Here is an 11,295-nt window from a genome sequence, read left to right as displayed (position 1 = left end):
TATATATATATATATTGGGGGGTACTGGGGATTGAACTTGGGTCTTTGTGCTTGCGAGGCAGGTAGCAGAACCACTGAGCTAAATACCCAGCCCTAAAAGCTATATTTTTAACTATTTCTAAATACTACATTAAAGTATCTACAAAAATGTGCTCTTTTGGCAAGTCATGTGGCAAATTGGTTTTCATCTCAAGAGCTAACAGCAACCAGCTGTTTATTCTGAGGCTTTAAACTTAAGTCAGAAACTGAACATTGTGTTTCTGTCTTCAGCTTCCCTCCTATTTGCTGCCAGTTACAGGCTTCGATCTACATAATCACTAAGCCAGAACCTGGAAGTCGGAACCAGCTCCTTCACGTTCTATCCTTATACATCCAGAACAGCACATCAATCTGCCCATTGACTCTTTACCTCCTCTGCCACGACTCTAAGTTGCATCCTCTTCTGTCATTCCTAGACTGCTGAGATCACTGCCTGGTTGGTTTGTACCCCTAATTTTGAGTTCTTTCAACACTCCCCCTATCCTGCTGGAGGTTGTCCCTGCCCTACTGCTCAAGTAAGAACATCTGATCTCCTTGGTTGATCTCTAACAACTATGTGCCTAAACTCTTGTTATTCCCTCACATGGAATGCTTATTTCACAATTTTTGTTCTCCTCAGGACTTTGGATTGAACTCAGGGCCTCACTCACGCTCGCCAAGTACTATAGTGCTAAGCTACATCTCCAGCCCTTTAAAAAAATTGAGACCAAATTACATTTCGTTATGATGGACTCAGCCTGCCAAGTAACTGGGATTACAGGTGTAGTGGCTGACTAGCTTTTATATTTAGTTTAAAACTTGGCATAGCACTGATTTTATCAGGTTGCCTTGGGGAAAAAGAGTTCCTTTTTTGTGCTCACTATTGCCTTGTAACTCTACTGGAGCATTTATCTCATTAAAATTAAAAAACAAAAACAAAAACATGTTGGTCTTCTCCCCTCAAGTATGAGTGCAGGGCAAGCTCCATATCCTGTTCAGTGTTATACTGTTTGTATGTAGCACTCAGAAAGGGCTTAACATTGATCTTGTGCTTCATTTACAGTATCCACTGGAATTATCTATTGAAAATTTAAAAAATTATTGAGGTCCAGACCCCATACTAGACCAATTCAGCTTACTCATATGATTAGTAGTAGAATTCATTTTCTCACTGTCTACTGGTCTAAAGCCTTTCTCAAATCCCCTATTTTTCATGAGGGCAGCTCATAGTTTGGCCACTCACCTCTAAGAAAATGAGTGTTTCATAGAATGAATGGTAAACAAGGGTGAGCAAGATAGAAGCAAGAGTTTTCCTATAATTTAATCTTGGAAATTATATCCCATCACTTTCACCATATTCTGTTCATCAAAAGTACCTTATTAGGACTAGTTCATACTTCCACTGAGGTAATACAAGAGCACATATACCAGGAAGGAGGTATCACTGGGAACTGACATAGAAGCAGCCTACCACAGATATTTAATGATACTAGACTCAAAAACTACTGGATGTCTTAACATTAGGAATAGGCACATCAATGTTTTCCTTATAAATCTGATGAAATAAGCTTTGATAGAGATGAACTGAAAATGTACTGACAGGTGTTCTTACTAATAATAAATTAATGTTTCTTGTTATCTAACTATAGATGCACTGATTTAAGGTTGTTCAGACAACATAATACAAAGACAAGTCAGTTTGTAGCCTTCAAATGGCCTGATGAATTAGGCCAACGTGCTTTTCAAAGATTAAAAAGTGATCTCCTTTCATTTCCTAACATTTTCTTAGTTATAGATAGAAAATAGGGCAAACATTTGACTTGACACAAAATTTGTTTTTAGTAAAGGGCAGATAATAGTAATCTAAAAAAATCCAGTTAAATAGGGAGGTTAACATACTGGTATTAAGCTGATAAAAGTAATCAATTATAGATGTACTTATTTTACAAAGGAAAGCCAATGTTTTGGGCAATACTGAATATTGATGTTAGCAACCATAATTTAAGCCTTCCTCAAAGATCCTATCAATACAAAATAATTCATTCATCTTTGGATTGCTTGCCATTTGTTAAGCAAGTTAAAATTGCTTAGCAATATTTAGCAAAACTATATAAAGTATTAAAGGGAAAAGAAACCATAATAAAAGAACAAATGACTTGAACTCTAGAAGCCTGATGTTGACAGCACACTACACAAAATCCAAAACTCTGAACTTTTATTCCAACTACAAAATATCATCTAAAAATCAATTCATTTTTGGCGCAGAGAAAGAGCTCCAGCCTTCCAGATTCAGAGTACTGCCTTTGAGTACCCTTTTCCTTGGGTCATTTCCTAAATATCTGTTCAAAAATGTTTGTAGCTTGTAAAACCTGATAGGCTTTTAAAAAGAATGTGTTCATAATATAAGGTTATAAGATGTAACTGAGACTTGTTTTTATGGAAGGGTAGAAATGACTTATGAACAATTTATTACACTTTGCTTTTATTTACTTATTTTTGGTACCGGGGATTGAACTTGGGACTTTGTGCTTGCAAAGCAGGAGTTGGAACCACTGAGCTAAATCCATGGCCTCTATACTTTGCTTTTAAAAAATTAAACAGTATCACTGGGGAAATATCTGCCCTTTTCCTCAGCTGAGGTGGGGGTAGCTCTTAATGACATGATTATAATCACTAAGATCTGAAAGATAGTTATCATCCATTGATACCCAACACAAACAATTCTGTATCAGACACTGCTAGTTACAGTAGGCACGAAACTGTTGAATTCTGTTGCCCATAACAAACCCATGAGCTATCCATTGATTATGGCCTGCTCATGGTTCTTCTGGGGTTAAATATGACATTAACCTTAACAGATGGCATTTCAGCTGCTAAACTGAAAGACAACTGGAAACAGACAAGTCACCTAAAATCTTTTAAGTTTTCTTTTCCTAATAGAGTAAGTTAGCAATTCTAAAATTACTGTGTATTTCAGACTTAGCAAATGAAGAAATATAATGAAGCTAAGAGCGGCCAGTTTCTTTCTCTTCAGGGAGTTACAAATATGGCAAAAGGGAAGACTAGAAAGTTGTGTTAAAGTAGAACTGAAGAAAGCAGTACAAAGTTTAGCTCTTACTGGATTGATAAGATAGGTATTTGTCAATGTATAACCTGCTGAGAAGGATTACAAGGCAATGATACACTAGCAGCAATGATCAACCCTGGCACTTAAGTCATGGCTTCTGAACATCATTTTTCATGGAAAGGAAAAAGGGTTCCTTAGAGAAAAGGCTGATTCTAGGGCTGGGACAGAGAAAACATAAGATGAGGCTGTAATTTCTTATACCAAAAACTAAGATACATCACAAAGAATTATGAAGACACAAGGAAACAGACATTCCGGAGCTCTCACTGTTTAAATCTAGGACAATTAGAATATCAAAATGAATAATCATAACAAAATTTCATCTGTTGTGTAAGAATCCATGAGTCTGTTATAAATGTAAAAATGAATGTGGAAAGGAAAATGTTTGCTTTGAGTAGAATGTCAGTTAATAAATATTGCTGGAATGGAGTTAGAAAATCACTCTCAAGGATTGGGAAAAAGATTCACACGTCCCACGGTCAAGACTTGTCTCTAAAAGCCCCACATGGCACAGCTGCCTCAACTGATGCAATTCTCTGCTGTAGATGGCATCATCCTGCTCCAGAATCCCAGAGGCATGTGCTGTGATTCTTCCACTGAACTTGCCCTGAATTCTGTACATCTTTCCCCACCATGGGTGCTCTGGAGTCTGTGGGGTCATATGGTCCAAGAATTAGGGCTGCTTGCACTGAAGCCTGGAACTGTTGCAGAGCTCTTTCCTATTTTGGCCCCCAAAGCCGGCAGCTTTCCATGTCACTTGGTATGTGAGCTGGAACATTACTCCTAGTTGTAAAATGCACTGCCTTCAGAACCAAAAGGGGCCTACCCAGTATCTTGACACTCTCCTAAGCACTGGGCCTCTACAAACTTTACTGCAGTCTGAATCTTTACTGTTTATCCAGCTTCATCTGAGGTGCTTGTATCTTACCATAAGTACAGAAGCTATTTTTTTGTTTATCCTGTCCAATCAGTAAAATGTTGCCAATAAAATGGATCAGTGTGGTAAGATATGTTGAGATGATTCAGATTTCATCATGTTTAGATTGAAGGTTGGAGTTTACATAGCTCTGTGTCAAATTTTAATCTAAATGAATATGCTATATGTGATGGTGGACTATTTTCTGATCCTCTTTTCAAATTGAAATGGAATAAAGTACATTTGCTACATCAACAGTTGCATTCTTTGTATCTGAGGCTTTAATCTGCTCTAGCATGAGTTCAGCACAAAAACTGAGGTAAGTGCTATTACTTAAGTCAGAAGTAGTCTGTAGCCATTCTCCAGGTTTCATTCAGTTTATGAACCAGCTTGGTAAATTAAGTAGATAGAATTGGAACTACCCTTCACCCTTCAGGTCTTAAGTGGTGGCACTAATCTGTCTCCCCTCCATGATACAATTTTGTTTGATTTATTACCTTGGCAGGAGAGGCATTTCAGTATTCTATTTGGCGCTACCCCCTAGGATTGCTTTTAATCCATGGACCCAAGCACCCTTAAAATTCAGTCCCAGGAGTATTCTCGTGATTCCTGCCAGTACATGTCAGCATGTCTCAATTGGGCCATACCAGGATTTAGTCCTAGTTATTGGCTTGGCAGTGAGCACAGGAAGTGGGGCATTCATGGAGGGAGAAAGGACTGTTGCCTTGTGGCAAGAGGCTTCTTCATCTTACAGCACAGGAGACATGTTAATTGGACCACAGGGTCCAAGTCAGTCACAGAGTATCCATCCAGATGATCCTACTCCATGTTCAGGATCCTATGTTTCTCCACCCTCACATTAGCAGATATACTTGGGCTAAATATTCAATGTTCATTTATCTCTGGAGTTGTGTCTTTTAACAATTAGCTCATAGGCCACAGTTCAACTAGATCTGTCTATCATTCCACTAAAAGAGATTAAGACCTTAACAGTTACCAGAGAGCCTCTCATACTTAGCAATTAACTGGCTAAATCTATTTCTCATTTATATACTTTCTGCAACAAGGTAGGGACAACTAGTCAATTCCTGGTCTTTGTAAACAGTATTCCACCAGTCTTCAAATACTGTACCTGTATCATCACACCATTTCCTTTCACTAGGACATTGTGTCAGGTCAACACTGGTGAAATTAAGCTGCAACCTTATGTCGAGGACTATCTACCAACAGGGAAGCAGTTCCTTGATCTGTCAGGTAATGAAGTGACTTGGGCCAATTTTATCACCTTACAAGTACAGGACTAAACATACAAGATTTTTGAGACACGGGGCACAGCTGGGAAAAACTGAGTGGATTATCACATAATAATGCCAATCTGACACCAAGTACAGAGGGAACAAAGCTCTGTGGAAGTGTCCTGCAGTGCCATGCAGAGTAAGGAAGGCCTAGCAAAATGAAGGAGGGGTCCTTGAGTCTGAAGCTGGCTATCAGAGGAATCGTCCATGTTTTCTAGAAACAGGCCTGCTTGAGTAACTGTCATTTTTAGTCACTGAGCTGTAAGAGAACCAGTCTTAATACAAACACAGTGAGATTTCAGAGAACAGTAGCTAGGGCTATTGGTCAACTAAGTGTCCAGTAGTTGGGGGATATGTGTGTCTCTGAAGTGCATTCTCATAGTAGCCACATCAATCTAGAAGCAGCAGAGTGGGATTCAAATCAGTTTGGCTCCAGAATCCATATTTTGAACCAGTGTACACTGAACCACTAAAAAGCCACTTCTTACAATTGCACAGATCTGAAATAAAATGTCCTTTATCATGCCGAAGATACATAAAAAGGGTAGGACAGACTAGTAAGGCACATTAATTTCCTCTAAGGAGTCTGTACTTCATTCTCAAGAAAATAAAGTCACAAAAGAAGGGGCACATCACAAATTAATATAAATGAATATATTCCATATGAATTATATACACACATGAATAATTTATAGACCCATATGTAGTTTCCTATGATACGAAAGTGTTTAACAGATTTGAAGACAGATAACAAAAAGTGATTCCTGGAATGCATATATGGTAAGACAGTCAGAAAATGTTGACAAAGCATTCATACTTTCTATGGTATAAAAATTTGGAAAAAAAAAAAAAAAGGATCCAAACAAATCCATTTTCTGTCATACTCCATACAATCTTATGGTGGTATAAGGCAATAAAAAATTCTCTTAATTACTGCTATTTTCTTACTAGTATTTTCTCTCATTTTTATTCAAAGGCATTCTTTCTACTTAGACTACATATTAGATACAATTTACAGGATTGAATGAGGAACTTAACCACTACTAAGAATATTAATTCCAGGAGAATCTGTGCAAGTTCCCAACAATCAACTGACAAATAAATTTTATACATTACTACCTTGTTAATAAAAGGAAGCAACATGTTTATTCACTAATTGGCTAGTGTTACAAGAAACAAGTATTAATATTATTTTATAGATATGACAACTCAGGTACAGAAATATTAAATGAGTTCTTTGGTCTACTTGAGATCAAATATGAACCTAAGATAAGATTAAGTCAGATTCTTGTACACTTATACTCATGAACAGTACAAATCAACAACTGCAACAGAGTATAACAACCTCGAGATGAAAACAACTTTAAGAGAATATTGGTCCATTTTTTGTTTGAAAACAAGTATTACCTACTTGCTACAGAACTGGGAAATTAGCTGATAAAGGAAAAATCTAAAAATTCAGTAGAAATTGAAATTCACAATCTCCAGAAATTCATCATATTTACCACTTTTACTATTCTTCATAAGGACGTATGTGGATTAGAAGTTTTTAGATTGTTCACTTCCTAAGTCAGGAAGCCTAAAAACATAAACTGTGAATTCAGCAAAAAGAATCTGGGACCATGATATGAATGTAAGTGATGGCTTAAGGAACTATATTTATAGCCTGGCACCAGTAAATTTTTGTTCACTTTTTGAACTAGATTCCAAATATACACATTATATTCTGAGGGTTATTAAGAAAACAGATTAGATTTTAGAACCAGACACTGGGATAAAGTTCCAAATGATTTCCTATGTTCTCTAGTTCTGAATGAGAACTAATGGTTCTGGATGGTTAAAAGATTTTAAAAATAAACAAAAATTAGGATCAGTGGAAGAAATTTACTAGCCAATAACTACTGTTAGATATCACAGGTTTTCTGCAAAATTCCGTTTTTCTAATACTTTAATACTTTCACAAAGACCTTAGAGTGTCTTCCCACATGGACAAAATTCCATAATGATACATGATACCCATTCTAGGAAAAATATACTTAAAAAGAAATTCAGGGGATGGGGGTGTAGGTCAGCATAGCATGTATAAAGCCTGTGCTCAAGCTTCAGTACTTAAAAAATAATGCAGGTAAGCAAGTTAGAATGGATAGTAAAAAAGCATTTTAAATTTGGCTCCTGGTCTTACTATCAATCAGAAATAAAACTAGGTTATCAAAATTTTCTTAGCATCACATTCTAAATTATCTCACATGGGACTTTATACAGAAGGCATTGCATGACACAGAAGACACTATCCTTGATAAGATCATACAGATACACAGTTTTAGTGTCTATTACAATTTTAATTTGTGAAGCTTCAGAGGAATTTATTAGACCATTTTAATCCAAAAGGGTACCTTCTACCTGAAGTGAATGTTTGCTGCAGCCCTATTTAAAACACTTTATTGTGGAAAATAATATAGTACAGTACAGTTAGTACAGTGCATTCTGGAGATGAAGCACTGTAAACAGTTTGTTTAAAAAAAAAAATGGCAAGACACCCAACTGGCAAAACTACGTATCTACAAGCTACTCAAAGCAACAGTATATAACCACCTGTACTGACTGAGCTAAAAAAAAAAAAAACACATGAAATTGGTTCTAAAATATATGGAAAAAGACTTGGGCAGCTAGGAATCAGCAACAAGAGGCACCTCTCCTGCCTAATCCAAGTAGTTCTCCTACTATCTGCATTGGGAATCAAAAGCTGGAAAATATCTTTATGAGCATCTAATCTATGTACACACTCTTATTCCATTCTCAAAGATCTCTATGTAGATCTCTAGTCTGGCTTGCTCTTATCTTAAATCTTAGCACCTACGGCCTAAGACTAATTCCTTTTATCTTATCAATGAAGATGATGAATCACTACTCTCCTGTAAATAATTTTACCTACTTGGAAAGTAACTAGACTTCTTTCATTAACAAGATAACTGTATTTATTTAAAAAATTTTCCTAACATCTCACTGAATTTTAGACCTTTTTTTTCTGGGAGATCTCTGATCACTTTCAAACTATCTTCCAACAGTTCTTACTTTAATATGAGCTTTGCAAGTACCCAGGATCTAAATTATTTCATAATTTTTCAAACACTAATAGTTTCATTGGTAATGAACAATGTACTATCTTGAAACCAAGTATTTAAAATAATGTTCTACTTATTGAGATAACTGATCTCAATGTATATTCTAGTAAGAAAACAGACAATAAGTAAGTGCTGAGGGGAAAAAAGTGATAGGGTTGGAAAGCCTTTGTGAACACTTGATCTGAAACCTCTAGAAGGCAAGCAGCCTCACAAAGATACAAAAAGTTTATCCCAAGCAATTTCTGGCCAAAGGTTTAACATGTTATTTTGCTAAATACTAATTAATGGTCCTTCTGAATTATATAACTCTGTACTGTTCCCTATTTAATCTTGTTTTAATTTTGAAAATTCTTTAATAGCTTTTCATTACCCCATTAATGTATCCATTAATATACATAAACATAAAGCACACCTTCTAATTCAAACAAGCATTTCCTAGTAATATTAGCTAAAATAGTTTAGGTGTTCCTAACATAATATTTAATAATGGTTAAAAAATAATAATTGAAAAGTATTTTTCTTACTGGATAGGCCTGAATGGGTTTTCTAGAAAACAATTTGGTAAATACTTCACAGTAAAACTGGCTGAAAGGCAGTGTGATCCCCACAGAAGACAATGAGAACAGCAGGATGCACCACTGTAACAGTAAAAGGGCCCAGTGGAGATGATAGGTCACATATGTAGGATAGAGACACAAACTAGCTACCAAGGCTGGGAAACCTGCCCAGAAGACTAGCTCTTTGAGACATACTGCCACCACCTGGGCAATAGGCAACTCTGAAGTACAAAGGCATTTTAGCTATTTTCAGCTAACAATTATAGTCAAAAACATACTTTCATTTTATGAAATCAACATTTTTGTCAAATCTTTGAACACTGAAAGAGCAGGGATTTTGGTGAGATTTCTTTAGAATCCTGATGTACTTTTCAAGCTTCTTGTTCCTTATCTCTAAATTGGGTTCAAGAAAATCATCGTGGAAAGTTGTTTAGTCTGAGAATTAGTGATAATAGATGAGAAGCACTCAGTACAGTACCTGGTGCATAGCAAGTACTCAATAAATTTCTTTAAAAAATTCTTCAAATGGCCAAATACAGTGGACCTTTGACTTTTGAACTCAATCAGTTCCTGAGAGCTGGTTGTAACATTCTGAAAGACATTTCAGAGACTAAAAACCAGGTTAAGGATTTTTTTGGATACAAAGGCTTTAAGAAAACCACCAATGATATGCACACTAAATATACCTTACGATACCGCTGTTTATGAAGTTTCAGTTGGAAAAATGGTCCAATTCAGTCTACTTTAAATTTTTCCAGTGCTGGAGATTGAACTTAGGACCTTGTGCTTGCTAGGCGGGTGTGAAGCCGCTGAGCTACATCCCTGGCTGAGTCTACTTTAGATTTTCAAAGATGAATGGATGCCAGGGAGGTAGGTCACTTAGCATGCTTCCTACATAGAGAAGCCGGACAGGCTCCCAGAGATTGAGTACTGTATATAGAGATCAGTAGTGAGACTCACAAGCTAAGATTCTTCAGTATAGATTGGAGTCCATAGTATCAAAGCCAATCTTAACACCTTTTGTTAAGGCAATATAGACTGCAGTATATATAGCTCAGCCATGGCAACTCCTAAGCTACTGCTGAGCTTGCCACCTGCCCTGAAAAGGCCACAGATCAGTAAAATTAGACCGTGAAGACATGGTCTACTGGATTATAGCCAATGAGCTACAGAGATGTTCTCTTTTTATGCCTTTAATAAGAAATACAACAGAGTAACGACTAAGAGGAAGTACATAGAGGCCTGTCTATCCAAGACTGAAAGAATAACCTACACACTGGCCTCTCAAGTTAAGGACATTAAAATAATAAAATTCTGACCCCATCCTGGAGTCAATGTTTGGGCAAGTTTTAAGAAATCAGTTTATCCTAGTTTTCAGTGACACAATCCAGTGACTGGGTCTTTTTCTGGCTACTACGGGTAAAGGCTAGGTCTAAACCATCATCTGGATTTTTCAAAAAAGAATAAGAAAACAACTGCTGGTAATACAACACACAAACATTAACATATGCCCAACGATCATTAGATTATCTGCCAAAGCCTGTTCCTTGGTAAACAATAGTTACTGTTGTTATACCTAGTTATACATGTTGCACCTTGCTCCTCAGAGAACATTCTATAGTCTTTCAGAATTAAAAACCTGCCTTATTTGGCACACAGCAGTGAAGAGGTTTTGTAACATTTGTCAGAGGCTGTCAAACGGAGCAAGGAGTTCAGTGTAAGCAATCACAAAATTTGAGCACCAACCAAACTAGAACTAATCTTTCAGTTTCTGTAGAAGACACTATTCACTCACCCTGTTTGCTGACTTTTGCATCCCTTTATTTGTGTAATGAAAGAAAAAGTATCTTTGGGGGAACTCTATGCCCTGCCAGTTTAATTATTTATCAAGTTTACTTTGGGAAAGTATCGATTATTCTTTTGTGAAATGAGTTATACTCTTAAATTAAAAACAAACAACAAAACCTTTCCCCCACACCAGGTCAGCATTTCCCCTTAGTAACCAGATTTAGTGAATCCACCCCGGTTCAGCTGCTGCTTTGTCTCCCAGGCAGGACTACTTAACTATTATCCAACTACAAGAGACGCCAGGAGCCTGGTGTGAATCAGAGTGAACTCGCCAGAGTCCTTCAGGAGTCGTTCTGGGACCCTCGCCTTGACTTCGGGTGGAACGTGTGAGCCTCCTTGCCCAAGCCACCCCCAACCACAAACGCCCGCCTGGCGGGGAGGCTGCATCCCTCAGACTGGGGCAAGGGTGGAG

At 37.0% G+C, this 11,295-nt stretch overlaps 1 protein-coding gene across 1 annotated transcript in view; it reads right to left on the bottom strand.

Annotated features, from left to right (window-relative positions):
* Ndufaf2 (NADH:ubiquinone oxidoreductase complex assembly factor 2) overlaps positions 1-11,295 on the bottom strand; it is a 274,128-nt gene that overhangs the window by 66,249 nt on the left and 196,584 nt on the right. The window lies entirely within an intron of this gene.

The sequence above is a fragment of the Fukomys damarensis genome, unplaced genomic scaffold (assembly GCF_012274545.1).
Source record: "Fukomys damarensis isolate Sample0158 unplaced genomic scaffold, DMR_v1.0_HiC HiC_scaffold_1, whole genome shotgun sequence".
Taxonomy (NCBI): Eukaryota; Metazoa; Chordata; class Mammalia; order Rodentia; family Bathyergidae; genus Fukomys; species Fukomys damarensis.
The sequence above is the reverse complement of the archived record's forward strand: the minus strand, read 5'-3'. Positions and strand labels throughout refer to the sequence as shown.